Source organism: Echinops telfairi, unplaced genomic scaffold, assembly GCF_000313985.2.
Source record: "Echinops telfairi isolate 266 unplaced genomic scaffold, ASM31398v2 ScPeMD7_7469;HRSCAF=8507_0, whole genome shotgun sequence".
NCBI lineage: Eukaryota > Metazoa > Chordata > Mammalia > Afrosoricida > Tenrecidae > Echinops > Echinops telfairi.
The window spans coordinates 77,519,453-77,541,101 of NW_022111372.1; the positions used below are offsets into that span (position 1 = coordinate 77,519,453).

At 44.7% G+C, this 21,649-nt stretch overlaps 1 protein-coding gene across 2 annotated transcripts in view; it reads right to left on the reverse strand.

The window, feature by feature from the left end:
* LARP1 (La ribonucleoprotein 1, translational regulator) overlaps positions 1–21,649 on the reverse strand; it is a 64,997-nt gene that overhangs the window by 42,112 nt on the left and 1,236 nt on the right. The window lies entirely within an intron of this gene.

The window sequence follows — 21,649 nt, forward strand, 5'->3', positions numbered from 1 at the left end:
ACTCAGTGGGTTGACTCGACTCAGGGCTGCCTATTCCCTGTGATGTGAGTGAGTCTGGGCTGAGGTACAAAAAGACATGTCAGGTTCCTGGCCCCATCCAGTCTTCCAACTCCCAATCATCAGTCATCTGGTCCCTCTCGTCATCACCAGCACACTTAGCCTAGTCTGCCAGCAGATGATGTCCTAAGAGGCAGCCCATTTTTAAAGTCTTAAAACTGAAGCAGAGCGTGGGGGCTAAACCCAACTGCCTACAAATCTCAGACTCAGAACCATCAGGCTTCTTACCAAGTGGCCCGATGTGACGCACACCGGTCGCTGCACTAGGGTGCACAACTGTCTGACAAGCCACCTCTGGAGGTTCTTATGTCCTGGCCTCACCTGGGCCAGCCCATGTCCCTTTCTGCATCCCTTCTAGCCCAGCTGGGTTTTCTCCCCATTGCCTACACCTATTTATTCTCCCCACCTGCTTCCATGTAGATCGCCATGACAAACCCAAGTGGGAGGCCTCTGCCCACCCCCCACTGGTTTCCTCTTTGAACTCGCAACTAGTTTCCAAACCAGGCATGTGCTCTTAGAAGACTTCAGGTGTGGTGAAAAGCTAGTGAAGAGGTGGAGGTTGTGTTTAAACACTGCATCTCTGTGTGGCATTCATGAGACTTCCCCCACGCAGCCCGGCTTTGCTTATCCTTCAGAGTAGCAAGAGGGAATCCTGGACTGGGCTCAGTAGTCTCAGATGCGCCCCAGTGTACCTGTAGTGAGCACTGAAATAGGCGATGCTCCCAGAACTGAGCTGTGTGTGGAACTCTGGGCTTGGGGAAATGTTACCTTCCTTAGCAAGGCTGCTTTGAGGGTAACAAAAAGCTCAATGTCAAGAAAACCTGTGAAGGGCGCAGATGTAAGCCCCAAACCAGGACCCGCTTTTGTTTTAAAAATGAAGTACGCATTTACTCACAAAGTCTAAAGATGTACTAATAAGGCACTCCTGTCAAATGTGGACACAGCATTTCAAATGCAGCCGGTCTAGGAGCTCTAGTGGTGCCGCCTTACAAGCACCAGATTAGCAGCTCCAATCTACCAGATGCTCCTGAGGAGAAAGACAAGGCTCAAAGACAAACCTTTCAAGTGTAAGATATTTATCAGATTTTAAAGACTCAGTACAAAGATTATAAAGAATTTCATTAACATTTTATAAGGATTACATGTTAAAATATTTTTATTATCTTTGGGTAACTACTATATTAAAATGGATTTCACTTTTTAAAAAGGTTTTCTAAAATATGGCTACTAGGAAATTTAAACGGTACTTGTGTTCTGCATTCCAAGTCAACAATGCTTATATTTATGGTGACTGGTGTCAAGATTGAAGGGATACTCTTTTCATTTTAAAATATATTCTAGCATTTTCCTATAATGTATTGATGCTGCTTGCGTAAGGTAAAAAATATTCCCCTTAAAAACAAAAGCTAAAAGACCCACCCCCTAACAACCTTTACCATACCATGCCCCCCTTTGATAAAGGTAGAGCAGCGGAGGAGCCTCCTTTACTACCACCCCTACCCTCCTCACCCCTGTGGTCTGGGAGCAAAGCCAGGGGACATTTAAGACATGAACTCTGGAGTGGTGGAGGGCGGTTATTGCATAGCCTTGAACAAGCTCCCAGCCTGTTTTCTAGCCTGTAAAACAAGGATCAGCACAGTAACTAGAACCCACATGGCTATTATGAAAATGACCCGAGAATGAGAGGGGGGTGTGCTGGTTCTAAAATGTGAAGGGTCTCAGGACAGTCTGGTATGCTCCCTGAGGCAGTTGTCCTCAGCAAAGCAGGCCACGCAAGATGTAGATTCTCCAGCATCTGGCTAAGCCCAGGAACACGTCCAAGACATACTAGCGACAGACAGAAAGACGCTGCATTAGGAGGCAGAACAATTTTACAGGCTGGATGTGCATGCGTAGGATCCGATTCCTTCACACAAGTTGTCGAGAAATATAGATCCGCAACCACAAGAATGTGAAGAGCAGGGTTGAAACCAGTACTTGGACTGTCCACCCAAGAAGCTTGCTCTGAAACCCACCCTGAAGGAGATCTTCATCTGAACATTTAAAACCCACAGTAGTTTCTGACAAGATGTCAGGAACATAAAACCCAGACACAGAGAGTTACGATCAGGAGTCCTGGTGGTGCAGTGGGTTTAGGCACTGAGAGCAAGATGAGGCTGTCTGCTCCTGTAAAGATTTACAATTGTAGAAGCCTCATGTCCCGTGGGGTAGAGGAGTCGGAATCAAACTAAATGGTAAAAGTCAAGAGTAGTTAGGCTCACTCCCCACGTCCAAGCTCAAGCATCCCTGCCCAGCCTCTAGGCTTTGTAAACACCACCCCGCCACCCATCTATACCATCACTCTACCTGGGACAAGGCTTAGGGCAGGCCAGGGAAAACCTGGCAAACACTGAAGCCTAGGTTAGGAAGTTTGTACTGACTGGAGGGCCAAGACATCCAGAATCGGGGTAGAACTTCTGCCTGCCTCAGGCTGTCTTTCTGATCAATGAATGGACACACAGTACCAGTTTAACTTCTGCACAGTTTGAGGAGAAGAAGGAAGAGCAACCAGACAAGGCCCTCTTTCGTCAAGGCAGAGAATTTAAAAAAAGAAAGAAACAAATCAGGCTCCTGTCCACTCCTCTCTATCTCTGTTGGCCAGTTACTTGCTCAACTGCTAAATAAACGGTTAGCAGTCCAAGCCGACCCAACAGCTCCCCGAAAAGATAAGTCTGCTTCCATAAAGACTACAGGCGAGCAAAAAACCAGGGCAGTGCTATTCCATCACATGGAGTCACTATGAGTTATAATAGCACCTATCAACAACAAAGCAAAAACCAGATCATGTTGTCTTCCCACAGTTCTCAGAAGAGGATCCAAACTCCTTAAGCTGCTCTCCAAGGCCTCCTGCTTCTTGAATTGCTGAATCTCTTCCTTCACACAGCTCCATTCCCTGTCCCATGTTCCTTGGATAACTCCAAAGTCACATTGCATAAACTTGCTTTGCTGCTCCTGCAGGCAGTTAGAATGCTCACCACCAGATTCCTTATCCATCTCAGCAGCATTCCTGGACATCTTGGTTGAAGCTGCCCACAAAAGCAACTCAAGAAATCACAATTTTGAGGCCAATTTTACTTTGCTTCCTTCACAGCCCTTTGGCCTCGGGGAAACTACAAGATCATGTTAAAAAACAAACCAAACACTCCAACGGAATCAATGCTGACTCAGAGAACCCCCTGTGGGTTTGTGAGACCCTAACTGTTTACAGATATATAAAGCCCAGTCTTTCTCCCACAAAGCTGATGAGGTTTTGAACTGCCAACCATGCAAATCACAGAACAATGCAAAACCACTCACCACCAGGGCTCTAGGCATCATGTTAAAGATGGCTGCAAATTAACATTCCTCCCTTGGACATATGGGGCCACGGTCTTCCTATCAATACGGCAGGATCTGTGCATGCTTTGACGGACAAAGAACAGCATCTTGGCAGCATCTACTTCTTGTCCCTCGAAAACACTTTCTTCGAGACCTGAGCCACGATGTATTTAAGTCCTACCCTGAAGCCCCCACGCTGAAGACTTCTGAAGAACTCCAGTTAACAGTTCAAGTTGAACTCGGCCCTTCATGACAATGAACCAAGCCGGATTGATGTTGTGGTAGGCCCTCCAGGCCAGACCACCTGCCACCTCTGTCATGTGGAACCTCAGAATCATCTGGCTGTGCTCTGCCTGAATCCTGGCCCATAAATCAAAGAAAATGGTAGCATTTTATCCCACAATGTTTTAGGTAATTTACTAGCATTAATAAATAACCAGAACTACCTTGTTGGGTTTACTGTCTACTCACTAGATTGGAAAACAATTGGAGTAGGCTCCTTCTGTTTTCTTCCCAGCAGTATGCCTATAGACTAACAAGAGATTGTTCAGATAAATGTGTTGAATAAGCGATTTTGTATTTTGTGGCAGTCCAGTTAATTCCTTTCATATAAACAAAGCTCAGTCTTAAGCCCTAGTATTCTTCGAGTTAAGCCCGGACACTGAATAATGCAACTATTGCTTGAAATCATCAGTTTGCCTTCTACTGAGCTGGCTGGCACTTTGACCCTGACCTTCACCAAATCTAGGTTCTACGTCTCAGGCCCCGATGTGAGTCTAAGCAAGCATTCAATCTAGCCAAACAAAAGCTATGTTAGACTCCTCGCCAACAATGTCCCTGGCAAGACATGGGCCATCACTGTTGAGGATACTCAGTCTTCTGGGGCAATTCCATCTCACTCCAGATATGAGTATTTTTCAAAGCCTAGAGCAGAATGGCCCATGCCTAGAAGAGTCCCCAAACCGTGATGCCCAAGCTCTCAGAGATTATGCAATAAAACTGGCCCCATCTATGGGTCAGGTATCAGATATCAAAGAACCAGAACAAAAAAGTGCATCAATGTGAATGAGTGTGCGGGGGCGGGGTAGGGTGTAGAGACCTAAAGCCCATCTGTAGACAATTGGACATACCCTTACAGAGGGTCACAAGGAAAAGAGGAGCCAGTCAGGGTACAGTATAGGACCGAACCAACATACAACTTTCCTCTAGTTCTTTAATGCTTTCTCCCCCCACTATCATGACCCCATTCTACCTTACAAATCTGGCTAGACCAGAGCACGTACACGGGTACAGATAAGAACTGGAAACACAGGGAATCCAGGACAGATAACCCCCTCAGGGCCAACAATGAGTAGCAATACTAGGAGTGTAAGGGAAGGGGAGGGGAGGAGAAAGAGGGAAATGATCACCATGATCTACATATACTCCCCTCCAAGGAGGAGGAACAGAAAAGTGGTTTGTAAAGGGAGACAGTGGTTGGTGTAAGACATGAAAAAATATATATAAATTATCAAGGGTTCATGAGGGAGGGTGTAGAAGGGGGAAAATACGCTGATACCAAGGGTTCAAGTAGAAAGAAAATGTTTTGAGAATGATGATGGCAACATATGTACAAATGTGCTTGACACAATGGGTGTATGTATGGATTGTGATAAGAGCTGTAATTGTACCCAATAAAATGATCTAAAAAACAAAACAAAAAAACTGGCCCAGAGTGAGGGAAGTAAGCTCCAGGAGTTGAAGATCTCTGAACACACACGGCCATCTGGATCTCCAGTCTAATATACAGTAAATGACCCTAGGGTCAGAAGACCTTGAAAGATCTTCTAATCTGAGGTAGTTTGTTTATTGTGCAAACCTGGCTGATACACACATGGAGTTAATTGAAGGGCGGAGGGATAAATGGCTCAGTGAGCCTCACCTTTCTAGTTCTCGGGTCTCTTGCTTTCTGATGGCCGGACCAGGGTGCAGCTGCCTTAGCCCGTTCCCTGCTTTACCTGCCAAAGCTCACTTCCTGCAAGACATCCTTGAGAAGAAGCCACATGAACCTACCCCATGCAGCCCTGGGTGCTGGAGCAGCCGTGTGGAAACCCCTGCCAGTGCTGAGATGCTTACACATTCACGGACTTGGCTTTCCTCCTTCAGTTGGCATCATTGCATCTGTTTTGTGAGATGGAGGAGGACTTTGTGGATTGGTGTTGGGCATATGGGTTAATGTTGGACTTGTGGGCTTGGGCAGCACTGGGTTGGGATGTTTTCTTGATGCACACTTAACATTTATATAAAACTCTCTTATATAAGTTTCTGTGGATTTGTTTCCCTAAAGTACCCAGACTAATACATAATCCATCCACCTTCACTTTCAGAAAGAGGGAAAGGGCGTCCAAAGAGGCTCAATAAGCTGCTCATGGTTTCTCAGCAAGTGGGACAAACAGTTGGGGCTACAAGGCTGGTCTTCAGCCTTCCTTCCCAGAGCATTCCACATTACTACAGAGCTCCCACCAACAAGAGCAGGAAAGATGGCTGCCTTGGAAAAAACTTTCTCCAAATCCACAAATTACAGGACCACCCTAAACAACATCTTTCCCCATTCCACCGCAAGGCAATGAATATTTACCTTAGCCATTCTAGTCCCTACAGGGTATTTGAGCTTGCAGAGGTCTTAGAAACTGAGGTCAAGGATGTAAACCCACTCCAGAAATGGGGAAAAGGGAACCTAAGTCTCACTGTGACCTAAAAGAACTCCCAGCAAGTCCATCCTTTCTCCCAGATAGCATGTCACCACTGCTCAAAGGCTTCACACACTACAATGTCCAGTGATCTTCTCCCTGACCACACTTGAAAGAGCTAGGTAAAGAAGCCAGTGTTGGCATGCATTTATGGGCTGTAGTTCTGTTGTTCTAGGCCTTAAAAGTCTCCCCCATCCCCATCTCTTAGGCAAGTCTCCCATAAGGATGTTTCCTCTGCTTGTGGGCTGCACAGACTACTATCTTTTTCTGCTGTATCATAAAACATATAGACCCATAAGCATCACACTGGAAGGTTCCATCAGGAACAGCCAACTCAAGGGCCATGCAACCTCCATCTAAAGGTCTTATCATTGGACAGCAATCATGGAAGAACAGAGAGCCAGTGTGGTCAGGTCAATGAATTTTTAAAAACAGCTGTACTGATATACTCACACATTTGAACCATACACTTCTAAGATTTTTAGTACAAAGCCTGAATTTTCAAGAAGAATTCACCCCCAGATTTATCATGTTTCATCATTTTTAAGTATAGGTGGTTATGTTCAATTTTATTTAAGTGTAACCCCACACACAGGGAGGAGGGAGGCGCATAGTTGATTCTGCCTCAATCAATGACTTTATAGGACAATTTCATCAGGGTTTCCAAGACTTGTACATGGTGAGGTTGCAAACTGCCACCTCATTCTTCTATAGGAGCTGGTGGGCTTAACCTGCAACCTTTGGGTTAGCAGCTGAGTGCTTAACTAATGTATAGCCAGGGGTCTCACAGTAGAAGAAAAGCCCCAATGCAGCAGGATGTACAAGGAAGTTTAAAAACGTTTATGGGAAAATTCCGTATCTTTTCATTGTATTTTTCCATGAATCCTCACCCCCCCCACCCCCCCACCCCCCGCACGAATATTTTTAAGCTCTCTTATGTTACCTGGATTCTGGGGTCTCCTTAAATTAATGGGTTCTCAGTATATTAATCCTAAACGAACAATCTAGGAAAACACCTTTCCAACACACCACTGCAGAACCCTATAGCAAACCACCAACTGTTCAAATATTACCATGCTATGGAATTCAGTACCTCCACTGACAGCTAAATCCATCTGGTGGCAGAGTTCAATGCTATTCTTTGATCAGAGCCAAAATCTACTGGCCCTTCACATCTCATAAAAAGCCTTATCCTTAGGGTCACATGAAGTCTATTCAAATACTGTGGTTCAAGATGACCAGTATGCACACCCACCCACCCAAGCTTTGATTCTCTGGGCAAAATGATCTGAGTTCACTCAACCATTCCTTCCTCACTGAGGTGTGTGTGACCTACCCTTTTGGAGTGCCACCTGCTCTCTGTGCTCCTGATTTCCTGTCTCCCTCCCACGGTACCAAGAATTGGCACCCATTCTCCCACTCCCAATGTTCCTCTCAACTGCATCCAAACCCCACCCATGGAGCCGTGCACTAGGCTCCACTTTAGACAAACCCAAGCCAAGCTCTTCCACAGGCCTAACTGATCTCTCTTCCAATGGTCATTGTTAAATTTACATCACACTCTCATTCAGACAGACAGACACACACACACACACACACACACACACACACACACACACACAACTACTACTACTACTACTACCACTATAGTTGTTAGGTGCCGCTCAGTCTGTTCCAACTCAGTGGGTCCTGCGCCATCTTCACAATTGTTCTCATGAGGGGGCACCTTCCCCCCCTCCCCCCCCAAAAATGGAAATAAAGCTCCACTGGTCATAGTACTTAGGTACCAAGCAAGCATCAAACAACTCGCTGAGTTTGTGCATCCAGTGGCGTCACCTGGGAAGGTCCTCTCTGAGGTTTTTTCATAAAACCAGTTTCACTTGAACTTCATTTTTTGTGATGGCCAATTTAAAAGAACAGCATGCAGCTGTGAAATTTTGTTTCCTGTTAGGGAAAAATGCCTCAGAAACTGTCGTGATGTTGAACACCGTTTACAAGGGCAGTGCTACAGGAAACTCAAATGTACAAGTGGTTTTCTCTTTTCAACAAAGGCAAAATGTCGACTGATGACAAACCTTGTTCTCAACATCCATCAACTTCCCGAACAGACTAACATGTTGACTCATAGTGCATTTGGAGTTCATTCCACCAGGTCAGACTGTTAATCAAGCTTTCTACTGAGAGGTTCTGAAAAGATTGTGGAACTGTGTATGTCTGTGTGTAGGGGTGGCATGGGGTGGGGTGGTGATGGTGGTATCTGATTTGCTCTCTGGTTCTGTTCTCCATGGAAGAGGGCACAGACCTCTCAGGAATGAAAATCTGAGACACACCAGCAGGTGGGGTCCAAATGTCCTGTTTAGCAGCACCTCTTGGAGAGCTAAGGAGAATGAAGAAAACCAAAGACTCAACAAAGCAATTATTCTAAAAGGACTAGTGGCCCACATGAGTGACAGCCTCCTCCTCTAACCTGAGGTCAGAAGGACTGGATAGTTTCCAACTACCACTATTGGCTATTGTACAGTCCAAGTTAGAATGGGTGTAAAATGTAGAACAAAATTTAAATTAAAACAAAAAACCAACCAAACACATTATTGGTCTGAGAAACTGGGGGAACCTGTTGAGACTGTCACCCTACCTTCTAAATGAACCTGAAGACATTCCCAATGGCTGCCTTGTACCCAACTAGTAAATGGGTCTATAATAAAAAACACTAACGCCCAGGAAGAATGGGATCCTTAGAATAGTCAACTATATGAGACCAAAGGGCACTATTTGCCCCAAATATAAGAATCAGGAAGGAACTGGGAAAGCTGTCAAATAAATGGACACAGGACTGAGAGGGCTTAAGATGAGAGTGCTAACACATATGGGGGTGGCAACTAATGTCGTGGAGCAATCTGTGTATGAACTGATTGAAAAATGAATTTTCTATGTTAACGTTTACCTTAAATTCAAGAAAATGTTCTACATAAATAAACAAAAAACAGCTGGGGGAAAAATTAAAAGACCTGATTTGTGGCAGATGGGACTGACTGGTTTTGCCACAACAACAGCCATCACACTGTGCCAGTTTGTGGCAAAAAATGGCATGTCTCTCTTGCCCCTTGCACCTTACTCAACTGACTTCGCTCCATAAGACTTCTTTTGTTTCCAAAAATGCAGAGGGGCATGAAGGGGTAGCAATTTGACTATGTAGAAGAAGGAAAAAACAATTTGACTATGTAGAAGAGGTAAAGGAAAAAACAAAAACAAAAAACCACAACGACAGAGGTGCTGTCAACTACCCACACAGATGAGTTTGAAAAATGTTTCCAAGAATAGAATTGTAGATTTGACATAGTTTAATGGAGAGTACTTTGAAGGTGATAAGGTTGTTTTGTAAAAAAAATTTAAATACACGGTTATGGAAAAAAAAACTTTTTTTGGGGGGGGAATGGGTGGTCCGCCTTGTATACTGAAGCCCAATGTTGCACCCACTATGTCAATCCATCTCATTTAGGGCTTTCCTTTCTCTGCCCCTCCACTTTACAAGCATGATGTCCTGAGAGCACGCATGCATGTCCAAAGTATGTGAGATGAAGTCTCATTATCCTTGCCCCTAAAGAGCCGTACTTCTTCCAAGACAGATTTGTTTGTTCTTTTGACAGTCCATGATACCATAGTTCAAATATATCGATCTCCTTTTTTCTTCCTTATTCAACAACCTATTTTTACATGCATGAGGCAACTGAAAATACCATGGCTCGGATCGGGCATACCTTAGTCCTCAAAGTAGCATCCTTGCTTTTTCAATAAAGAAGTCCTCTGCAGCAGACCCTCTAATGCAGTGCTTCCTTTGACCTCTTGACTTCTGCTCCCAGGAGCACTGACTGCGGCTCCAAGCAAGATGAAATCCGTGAAAACTTCCATCTTTTCCCCAGATATCAAGATGTTACCCACTGTTCCAGCTGTCAGGATTTTGGTCTTTTTGCCATTGAGTTGTAATAATAGAAGGCTGCAATCCTTGATCTTCAGCAAGTGCTTCAAGTCCTCTTCACTTTCCGAAAGCAAGGTTATGTCATCTGCATATTGTAGGTTGTTAATAAGTCTTCCTCCAATCCTGATGTCATGTTCTTCTTCATATATCCCAGCTTCTCTATGTATACATAGAACAGAAAAGGCAAGGAGAATCTTCTACTCCCCAAACAAAGCCCAAAGCTTAGACTGAAGACAGCAGACTGGGTGGGTTTTAATGCAAAGAATCTGAGCATATCTTTTACTCTGGCATCCTATCACTAAGGTATTCCCAAATCACAAGGTGCTCTTCTTACCGCCAGGAAGATGCCCCTCCACGAAGGAGCTGAATAAAGAATCCAGTAATGATGATAGTCAAGAGCTCAGGTGCTGACCAAAATGCCAGGTCCAAACCCACCAGCTGATCCAGGTAAGGAATGTAAGGTGCTGTGGAGAGGGTTCTGATTCATAGTGGTCCACGTACAACAGAAAGTCACACCGCCCAGTCATGTGCCATTCTCATAATTGCCGTTATCCTTGATTCTAGTATAGAAAGCATGATAGGGCAACTGTACTATGGAGTAGAATCAACTTACAGGCATGAACAACATGGAGTTGCATGAGCCACGTGAGAGGAGGGCTGGGAGAGCTGGCGCTAAGAAGCGACACGGACTGCCTAGTCCTGCATGTGCTCAAGAAGGGACCAAGGGATGGAGGTCCCAGTTAGACAGATAAGGGCTGGCTTTAGGATCTGACTTCTGTTAGCAAATTGAACACTGGGCCAAATTCAAGACCCCAAATACAATCGATACCTTTTATGATTACTACGAGCCAGGCTTTGATCCAGTGCTTAAATGCCTTCAACTAATTCGCCTTCAACAAAGATCCTAGTAGGTGGGTACTGTAGAAATAAATCCATTTGCCAAAGTCCAAAAGTTACCAACCAGTACAAGGATGCTCAGTTGCTAAGTAGCTGAGCTAACTCAAACCGTGGCTGACTCCAAAGTTCATTGAATCAGCCACCCCATTCTCCTTCCTTCCCAGAGGTGAAACGAAAACAAAACTAGAAGGGAGTCAAAACATGAGTTCAAGTTTCAGCCTCGCTTTGAATTGAGTATAATATCAAGCAACTCATATGAAGAATGAAGGGGCTTCAAAAATCCATGGGAAAATTCCACTACCTTTTAATTCCCTTGCCCATGAACTTGATGAAACACCTTGCATTTCCTTTCTGGGACCAAAGAACCAAATATACAAATGAGGAGTGTTGATTTAATGTCCTCTGCAGTCTCTTCCAGTTGTAACTACTACCCCCATCTTTACTCTGAGAGGAAAAACTAAGTCCCTAAAGTGAGCAATGAGGGCAGAACTGACACCTGAGATTTGGGTGGAGGAAGCCTGTCTCTCTTACAGTTCAGCATCCTTGGGAATTCACCCTAGGAGTCCATCTATGGGTAAATGCCAACCCACTGTTCTCCGCACAGGTTATAAAAAGAGCTGGATTTTGCTGAGGGGAGGTGACTGACAGGAAACCTGTGGGATTTCTGTGGGAAAGCTAGCAGAACCAAGCTGCAGAGTGGCTAATGGTGAGTAGCCCAGCATGTGGTCCTAGGGCAGTCCTCTTGTGGGATTCTCCCCTGCCAGAGATGGGGGGTTGCCACATGTAAATCCACCCTCCACTGCTTCCAGGCCTCTTCCTCTTCCCACCCACCAGCAGGAGCAGGGGTTAGCAGGATGGTTGGTGGCTGTTGATGCAAGCATGCACTCAGTCTGAGCTAGCCCGTTTGCAATCGCACTTCTGGCAACTGTGGAACATTCTGGTTAATCTGAACTTCCCAAGAAATAGAGAAATCTCATAAACTGCAGCCACTTCTTAGTTCTCAAAGGACGACAGCCTCTGGTCAACACGAGAATGAAGGCCTTAATGTCTGCTTCCTATCATAATCTGAGACTTTTGCCCCAAATAATGACAACAAACACCACACCTTCCATTCTCAATCTCTAACTCAATCTCTAACTCAGGACTACTTACCGTTCTAGTTGCTTACACTACAACCACAGAGAACTCTCCTCAACCAAGAAAGGGCTCTTGCCAGACCTTTCCTCAGATGACTTCTCATATTTCAGTCTAGCCAGCAGTTCTTCCTCCAGGAAGACCTTTCTGACCTCACCTGATAATGGGTGCCGGTACTCTTCCAAGTACCCACACTTCCCCGACACCGTCCACTGAACTGTGAGTGTGTGCCCCCGTCAACAAGGCCTCATCCACGGTGGGATTCCACAAGCACTTAGTAAGCACTCAAAATGTGCTGATGAAATGGTATTTAGAAGTATGAGAGTCATTCATTTGTTCCTGAGCTAAATGTTCACCTAGTTGCCTGTGTGTGCCAGGCACTGCTGCAGGTGCTGAGATTAAGCAAGCAATGATCAAGTATCAACGCCCCAGAAATAAATTTAGAAACTGACAGTGGTGACTGTTGCACCAAGGAGAGGAATGCAGGTAATGTCCCTGAAATGCACACACACAAATCGTCGAAATGTTATCAAATACTATACTTCCTCACAATTTAAAACACAGAACAAAGCCAAAGTCACAGACCCTGTGGTACAAAGAGCCAAGAAGGAAAATGAAGCAGAGTAAGAGTGATGGGGATAAAGGATACAGGATTTTATACATGCTTCCCAGGACAGTGATGTTTGAACAGGGACCTGAAGTAATGAGGTGAGAATCACTTGGCTATCTGGACAAGTCCTGAATTGGGAACATGTTTGATGTGCTTCAAAAAAATTAAGGACAGGTTAAAAAAAATTATGGACTGGTGTAATTGGAAGGGAGGGAGGGAAGGGATGGGAAAGTTGTGATGGATGAGGTCAAAGGTTAGGGGGAGCAACAATGCCTTGTGTGTGGTCTTGGCAGACACTCAAGATTGTGGATTTTACCTACATGAGAAGCTATCAGGATTTAGAGTTGAGGAATGTAAGACCTGACTCCTATTTGGTCAGGGTCCCTTCTAGGTCAGAGGTTCTCAACCTGTGACCCCTGGGGGGGGGGGGGTGTTTGAACAACCCTTTCACAGGGGTTGCCCAATTCATAATAGTAGCAAAATTACAGTTTTATGAAGTAGCGACAAAAATTATGCTAGGGTTCGGGGGTCAGCACAACATGAACTGTATGAAAAGGTCATGGCATCAGGGAGGTTGAGAACCAGTGCTCTAGGTGGTGTGCTGAAGACAGCCTGGTGTCTACCTGAGTGCACAGAGGGACACCTAGGTGAGAGGTGATAGTGTGTGGACCAGGATGATAGTAAAAAGTGATGAAAGTTTTAGATTAAACTTTAAAAAAATTTTTTTCTTGTGCACTGGGTAAAGGCTTACTGGACATATCTTTAAAAGAGTTATACTGGCAAATTAGATTTGGGGCTACAGAGAGAGTGCACTGTCAAAGATACATGTTTTTGGTCTGAGTTATGAGCATTAGGACACAATTGCTTAACCTCTTCTGAACCTCACTCTTCTCACCTCAGAGGTAGAGCTAAAAAGACAACCTGCTGGTTTACTAAAACAAGCCCACTGCCATCAAACTAATTTTGACTCACAGTGACATCATGTGTGTATACAGTTTCTGAGGCTTTTTAAGAGCAGCCAGCCTCATCGTTCCCTGTGGAACCACGGACTTACCGGACAATGCCACTACTGTTATTGAGTGCCTTACATTTCCTAGAGTCCTGACGGTGCAGTGGTTGCACAGGGGACTGACTGCTCACTGCAAGGTCAGCTGCTTGAAACCACCAGCTACTCTGCAGAAAGAAGATGAGACTTTCTGCTGTCAAGAAAGAGTCAGTCTCAGAAACCCACAGGGGCAGTTCTACCCTGTCCTAGAGTGTCACTGAGTTGGAATGAACTCGATGGTAACGAGTTTGATTTTTTTTTAACATTTTCTGACCCGCATAATCTGCTCTGGTTGGCGTTGCTGTGTAATAGCACTGGATTTTTTTCTTCAATAAATCATTTTATTGGGGGCTTACAGCTCTGATAACCATCTATACATCAATTTTATCAAGCACATTTGTACATTTCATTTTCAAAACCTTTTCTTTCTCTACTTTAGCCCTTGGTCTCAGCTCCTCTTTTCCCTCTCTCCCCCACCCTCTTACCCTTGTGAACCCTTCATAAATTATGTTATTATTTTCATATCTTACACCAGTAGATCTCAACCTGTGGGTTGTGACCCCTTTGGGGGGGTCGAATGACCCTTTCAAAGGGGTCTCCCGATTCATACAGTGGCACCTTATTAAGCCAGTCCTTGTGGAGATGGGACAAATGGTTAATGAACTCAGCTGCTAGCCAAAAGGATAGTGGTTGGGATCCATTGAGAGGTGCCACAGAGAGTCTAGCAGCAATCTACTTTTAAAAAGCAACCAACTCAACAAACGCAGAAACTGAAAACCCTATGGAGTACAGTCCCACTCTGAGACACATGACGCGGTACTGACCGGACAGCAACTGACATATGTGAAAAGCTGAGTGAAAACCATAGAGAGGGAGGGGGTTGGGGGGGATGAGGAGCTGATACCAAGGGCTCAGCTAGCTGTTTTGAGAATGATGATGGCAACAAATGCACAAATGTGCCTGACACACAATGAATGGATGGATGGATTGTGATGAGTTGTACGAGCCCACAATAAAAATAGTTTAAAAAGAAAAGAAAACCATACAGAGTCCAAGCCATCCATTTACCCAGATGGTTCCCAGCCACTGTCAAACTAGTTTCTGGGAGAGGTTTGCAACTTAATTTCAAAAAGCAAGAAAGAAAAAGAAAAAAGGCTGCCTCCGGTTTCTAGAATATTTGCATCGAGGGCAAAATGGCTATTTCACTAAATTTAAAACGTTAATGGAAAGAGCTCGCCTAGGTTCCTGACAGTACCTCTGAGGTGGGGAAGCCCCTCCACCACAAAGGTGATAGGTTTATAGGTGGCATTATAAAATTCATCAAAAAAGGTCCATACTCCTCATCCCTAAACTTTGCCAGTGCCAAGGGAAAATGGTGCCAAGACTGTTGTCCCTCTGAGTCTAGGAACATCCCTGAGGGCCCCCCAGGCTACGTGCCAAAGAAGTCGGATCAGTTGGCACCATGCTATCACAAATAACCCTTCTTAAAAATTGAAGCTAAATCTCAATTATCTACTTCCTCTTAGGAAAAGCATGGATAAGCACCCAGAATAAGAAACTACCTCAACTACCTACGAGAAGGCTTCAAAAAGTTCATGGAAAAGCTCCATTAACTTTTAGTTCCATATTTTCACAATCTTTTTAAACCTGTCCTGATTTTGGAATGTTAACAATTGACACCTGTGCAAGATGTTTAAAAGTGCCCTGGCGGTGCAGTGGTTACAGTGCTCAATTGACAACCAAAAGTTGTTGGCTTAAACACACCAGCTACTCTGCAGGAGAGATGTGACAGTCCACTTCTGTGAATTTACAGTCTTTGAAACGCTTATGGGGCAGTCTCACTCTGCCCTGTAGGGTGGCTGTGAGTTGGGACTGAGTTGCTGTTGCTCAAGTGGTCGGCAGTTTGAGGCTATACCAGCAGCTCCACAGAAGAACCCCCTGGCAACCGGCTCCTGTGAAGGTTGCCCACTGCCATGGAGCCAATTCACAGCACCCATGTATGTACAGGGTTTCCAAGACTTCGTGCAGCTTTACGGAAGCAGTCTCCTCTTTCTCCTGAGCAGCAGCTCTGGGTTTGAACCACCAAGTCAGAGGTCTGCAGCCATCTAATGCTCAATCAACAGTGCTACCAGGACTCCTAGAAAATATGAACTTTATGAACCCTTATGGAGCAGTTTTATTTACCCCACAGGGTCACTACTCAAAACTGGACAACAGGCCTTTTTAACTTGTTATCAAAGTGATTGTCCAGCAACCTCAGAGCAGAGATTAGCGTTCCATTCTGTGAATGAGGAAGACAGAAGTGAAGCAAATTCCCCAAGGTCACAAAGTAGGTGAGAACAAAGTGGCCCACGCTGATTCAAATCCCTCACCTTCCACCTTCCCCCTGCTGTTGACATCACTTTTTATTAGTCGGGTATCAAAACTAACTTCCCTTCATGGAGCCTAGGAGACCATCCTCTCTCCTAGCCACTCCCGCACTCATGCTGAACCAGCCAGGGAGGTTTGGGAGGCCAACTGAGGCACCTGGGAGCCCTCCCCAGACCCCAACACCCTAATTATCCCGCTTTGCGCGCTTGCTTTGGTTTCGCAAACAGGTCACTCCCATTTACCAAGTTCTCCATTTTAAAGAGGTTTTAGTGGTTTCAGGTCTGCTCCCCACCCCCACCCCCTTCAGAGGGAGGGAATGGGTGCTGAGTAACAGCTATAAAACGCTTACTCCAGCCTAGTGTCACAGTGGGGTAACAAGACAGACAGCAGAGCACTACCCAGACATGCAGAGAATAAAGACATTATAAGATCTTTAAAACAAAAGTCGACCCATAAGCATAAATTACTGAACTCTAAAAGTGAAACTAAATTATGAGGAGGGGCCGTATATGCTGGAGGTGGGGTGCCTCCAGCTGCAGACAGGGCCGTGAGTTGGTGGGTCAGCAGCAGGACTCTGCCCCTTGGGAGGCTGAAGATGCAAATTCACCATGTCTACACTCCCACCCTAGATGGTGGGTACCTCTTAAATACCTGCCGCCTCCCCTGGCAGGCATGCACTTCCCAGTTGGAACTTAAGTATAAAATTCAAACTCCTGGTCTAGCACAGGAGAGGCGCCAGGCCAGCTCATGTCCCCTTGTTTAGGCCACCTCCCTCTCTCCGCCCCCATCAGAGTATTGTCCTAATTGTGTGCTTTTTTTAGAAGAGTGATTTGAGCTATAGGAAAAATAGCTTTAAGCCCTCACTGAGTCTAACCTCAGTTCTTGGCAAAGGGTGCACAATACAGCTACTTAATGCCTGTTATTATCACAGATGAAATAAAACAATTCCTTAATATAATCTAAAAGGGGTCAAATCTCGCCAATTGTTGAAGTATCTTCTTAGAGTTGGTTTATTTCAATCAGAATCCAAATAAGGTCTATATACTGCGTTTGCGCTCTTAGCCTTTAAAATTTATAACAGTCCCTCTTTTAAAATGGCATTTGTAAAAAAAAAAAAAAAAGGCATTTGTTTATTGAAAATAGTCACATAATTTGTCCTGTAAAATTTCTCAGGAATTGGATGAGCACTTCCTCATAGTTACCCCCATTTTCCCTTGACACTGGCAGTCAGTGAACGGTTCTATTACATTTGGGTTCAATTTTTATTAGATAGGGTAGGGTTTTCACAGACGACATGGGTTGCTTATCAATGTATCATCAAGCCTTGGAGTTAGGTGCTGAAGTCAATTGTCCGCCTACTGCCTTCACGGAGGATAGAGACCGCTCTTAAACTCCTGTAAAAAGTTCCAGTCCCAGAAACACACAGGGGCAGTTCCACCCTATGCTACAGGGTGGCTGTGAATCAGAATCGACTTGATGGCAGTGAGTTGGAGTTTTGGGTTTTTTTTAGTGGCCTCATGGAGGTCGTCATAGGGAGCCGAAATTTAAACTGGAGTTATTACCCACTACAGCAGATATGAATGTATACATACATAATAAAGCTCTACTTCAGTTTCTTTCTTTTGTAGGGAAAGAGTCCAGTGGAGAAAAACCTTTTTATACATTGAGACCTAATCCAATTTCTTCATTTTGCAGGTGAAGACCCAGGCAGAGAAGCCTAGGGGTTTGCCAGTGTCTATACTGCTGCTGGTCATAAGCAGAACCCCAAAATGGAATAAATACCCCCAATAATGGTGATTACTACAAAGCTTTTAAAACAGCTTTTTAAAAAATGCTACTAAATAGGAAACACTCATTAGGTGCTTATTCTGTACCTGGTACTTCATAAGCATTACCTTATTTAATCTTCACACGCCTTTGAAATACAAAGCAGTAAACACCTAACACTGCTGTGGACTGGATTCCAACTCAGTGACTGACGACGTGAGCCTACAGAAGAGTAAAACTGCCACATGGCCCCCAAAGGGTTACTGAGGTTAAAAATCTCATGGAAGCAAACTGCCACCCCTTTCTTCATGAACAGTAGCTGATTGGTACAAACTACACACCTTCCAGTTAGCACCCAAGCTCGTACCCACGAGGTCAAATAGTTTTATTTTGGGGACGAAAGAACAGAGGGTCAGCTCAACTAAGCCAAGTAATTTACCCAAGATAACACAAAGTTAGAAGCAGAGCTGAGACTCAATAGTAGTCAGAGGTCTTAGAAGACTGATGCCCAGCTACTAAAAGTGGAGAGGGGGAGGGGGCAGGGAAAAAGACCTGGAGAAGGACCCAAGCAGAAAAGGACAGTGGAGGGTTTCTGGGGCCAACCCGGTGGGTGGAGAGGATCTCTGGTTCCGCTGTGGGTTATCTACGTTTATAGCCCTTTTTATTTTGTGCCATCATTGTGTTGAACTTCAAAAAGCCAGAGAAAAATTTGATGCCTAGAGCATTCAGACACTGCTGGCCCCTGTCCCCATTAGCTATCCTTTAACGAGGGAGAGAATACAATCATACGTTGCTTAATGTCCATGATACAGTCTGTGAAATCGCCTATGTGATCTGGATGTTGTGAACACCATAGTACACACAGGACCCACATTATCAACAAATACCATCCCACGTCTCTCAGTAGAATTTGTAAATAAGTCAGAATAGGTACGAGTTATATCTAACGCCAGTTACAGGTTTTGTTTTAGTATGTATTGTATCTTTCTATGCATAAAAAAATTTTAAAAACCTAGTTAGAATAATGTCTTGATGTGTGTTGCAAAGTAGGGTCCACATTTGTTATTATGATCTACAGTATGTTATTTATCACATACTTTGAAAGGGGAGAGGTTGGTGCCAGAGATGTCTGTGTGGTCAATCAACTGTTGTCAAAACAAAGTTACTCAGCATTTAAATATATAGCAATAACTTTCTTACAGCACTAAGTTCGAGGAGCAGACACAACTACAGCCCACGGGTCACTCTGACAGGGTGACGGGGTGGGCAGAGGAAGCTTGTGAAGATGAACCACTCTCAACCACATGTGCACCAACCAGACGATCTGGCGAGTTCATTTAAGCCGGCATTCTCCCACAGCTCTGAGAGCACGTGTACTCTCCCCAGAAAGATCATGGTTACACAAGGAAAATTAAAAAAGTAAAATCTATTTGCAAAACATTTATCACACCACACCCCAGGCATAAAGAGCCAATTCTGTGGGTCACTAGCCTTTGAGTCAACCCATACCATGCCTTTCATGTTTGTGGACGAGCAAAAGCACATTTCTAAGGAGACAGAGTCCATACAGTTCATGGAGTTCTAATACCAAGATTGTATTCTGCAACCCCCTAACCACCCCACCCACCCACCCTGCCCATTTTACAGGTAGAGAAAACAGTCTCAGGAGACAAAAAAAAAAAAAAATCCCTTGAGGAAAGTGCCTAACATCTAACAGCCATCACATGATAAGCACCAGGCTAAATGCTTTACAGGAGGCAGATAAATCATTATTTAATCCCTATTACAGAGGGGGGGGAAACTGAGGCACAGAACTGTAATAATTTTCTCTAGGAGTCATGGCTAACAAGTGAGAGAACTGGCATTTGAACACATAGTATTTGACCCCACAACTTTGACTTTATCATCTCTTTTACTAAAAGGTGTGGACTGGAATAAGCAAAATATATACATATTTCTTTCAAGACACTAGGAGGTGTGGTCTACAAAGCCATAATATACAAATCCCAAAACTTAAAATGATAAAAGTATACTTAGAATTTTAAACCAGAACAGAGAACCCCACAAGGAGGGATGTCTCAAAACATCTTTTATTACCACTTTCTGCATGTGTCCCCTAAAGAACTAAAACACTAGCATCTGAGCCAAAAGGAGGGCTAAAAATAGGCATTTGCAATAAGCTTTGGAAAGCTTGTAGCTTGCTTATGAGGCATTCGCTTACTTCTGTAGACTCCCCAAAACACATGCATCACAGAATACAAAAATTCCCAAGACCACACGACTTCACTGATGTCACACTTAAACTGGTTCAAGCTGCAAGTAAAGTCAAGGTTGGAAAAGGGCTTTAGAGAAGGTCCATGTGGATTTCTGAGAAAGCCACCATCTAACTACACAACAAATCAGAATTGCCTGTTTAAAAAAAAAAAAAGCAGTTAAAAAAAAAGCAATCAAGCCTTAAAAACTGGCTTAAACCAAGAAACTACTGAATTCAAAACTATGTAATCTGTCCAAGCCTACTCATTGCTCTAAATGATCAAAACAAACTCTCTTGCCTTAAGAGGGTCCAGAAAGAACAAGGTAAATTTACTGCATTCAGAATTTTGCTTTGCTCTCGGATTCCAGCCAGTCTTCTTCCCACAGATCAATAACCCCAGTGACCTATCAAGGACCCACAGATTTGTACAAAATGTCAGCTCAGGCACCCCAATATTACCTGATGTCTTGTCTGATTTAAAACCCAAAAGGCAGGTTCACCATTAGTTAAGCAGCCAAGAGTGAGAAGCCCCATTTAAACTTTTGAAGAGTGTTCTTTCCTGGGATGATTATACCCCTTTGAGTTTAAGGGGGGGGGGGAGCGGGGAGGGGAGGACCAAAGACGGTCTTAAAGTTGCTTTCCCTCCCTCTGTGGGTGGATCTAGGAAGGATTTGCAAGAAAATGGAGGTGAAAAGCACTGCCCTTTGCATACGAGGCTTCTGGAAGAGAAAGGAGGGAAGAAGAAAACCGAGTTTGAGCTATTATTTTAAGCCCCAATGTCCCTTCCTCCAAATTAAGCAACCTTAAAAGAAAAAAGCAAAACTGCAACATGCCATTTCCAGGTTTAGTTATTCAAGCTTCCCTAGGGCAAGTGATCTAACTCCCTTCAATATAAAGGCAAAAAACTCCCCCTTCAACACTACCCATTTTGATCTTTTAAACCACACTGCCCCAACCAGCACTGCAGAAAGGGAGTCGTATTGAAAAGCCAGAAAGGCTAAGGGCACCAAGGTTTTAACACTGGACCGCATGAAAAGGGCCCAGAATTATATAATTGTGAACCACCGTGCCTGCTGAGTTCCAGCAAGGGGGTGGGGGGAAAGGAGCCTCACACCCAAGCTATTCCTGCCAAGGGGGACCAAAAGTCTCCGTATTCCGCCGCAGCGCCTCTCTCCTAATGCAGACACAGCTCTGCTGGGATTTCCCGCACGCCCCAGACCGCCTCGAAGGACCAGGCCCAAAATGATTTTGAAAAGTAGAGAAAGGGCGAAAGGGAAGCGTCGCTGAGCTCCCGAAGCGCCGACTCCGGGTGTGCCGGCCGGCGGTCACATGCTGCTCCCGCACGGGGAGGCACCACGTTGTGCCGGCTGCGGAGGAATGCCGGGAAGAGGGAACGCGCACTAGCCCTCGCGCACACGCACACGACGGGACGCGCCGCGGCAGGGCCCGCACC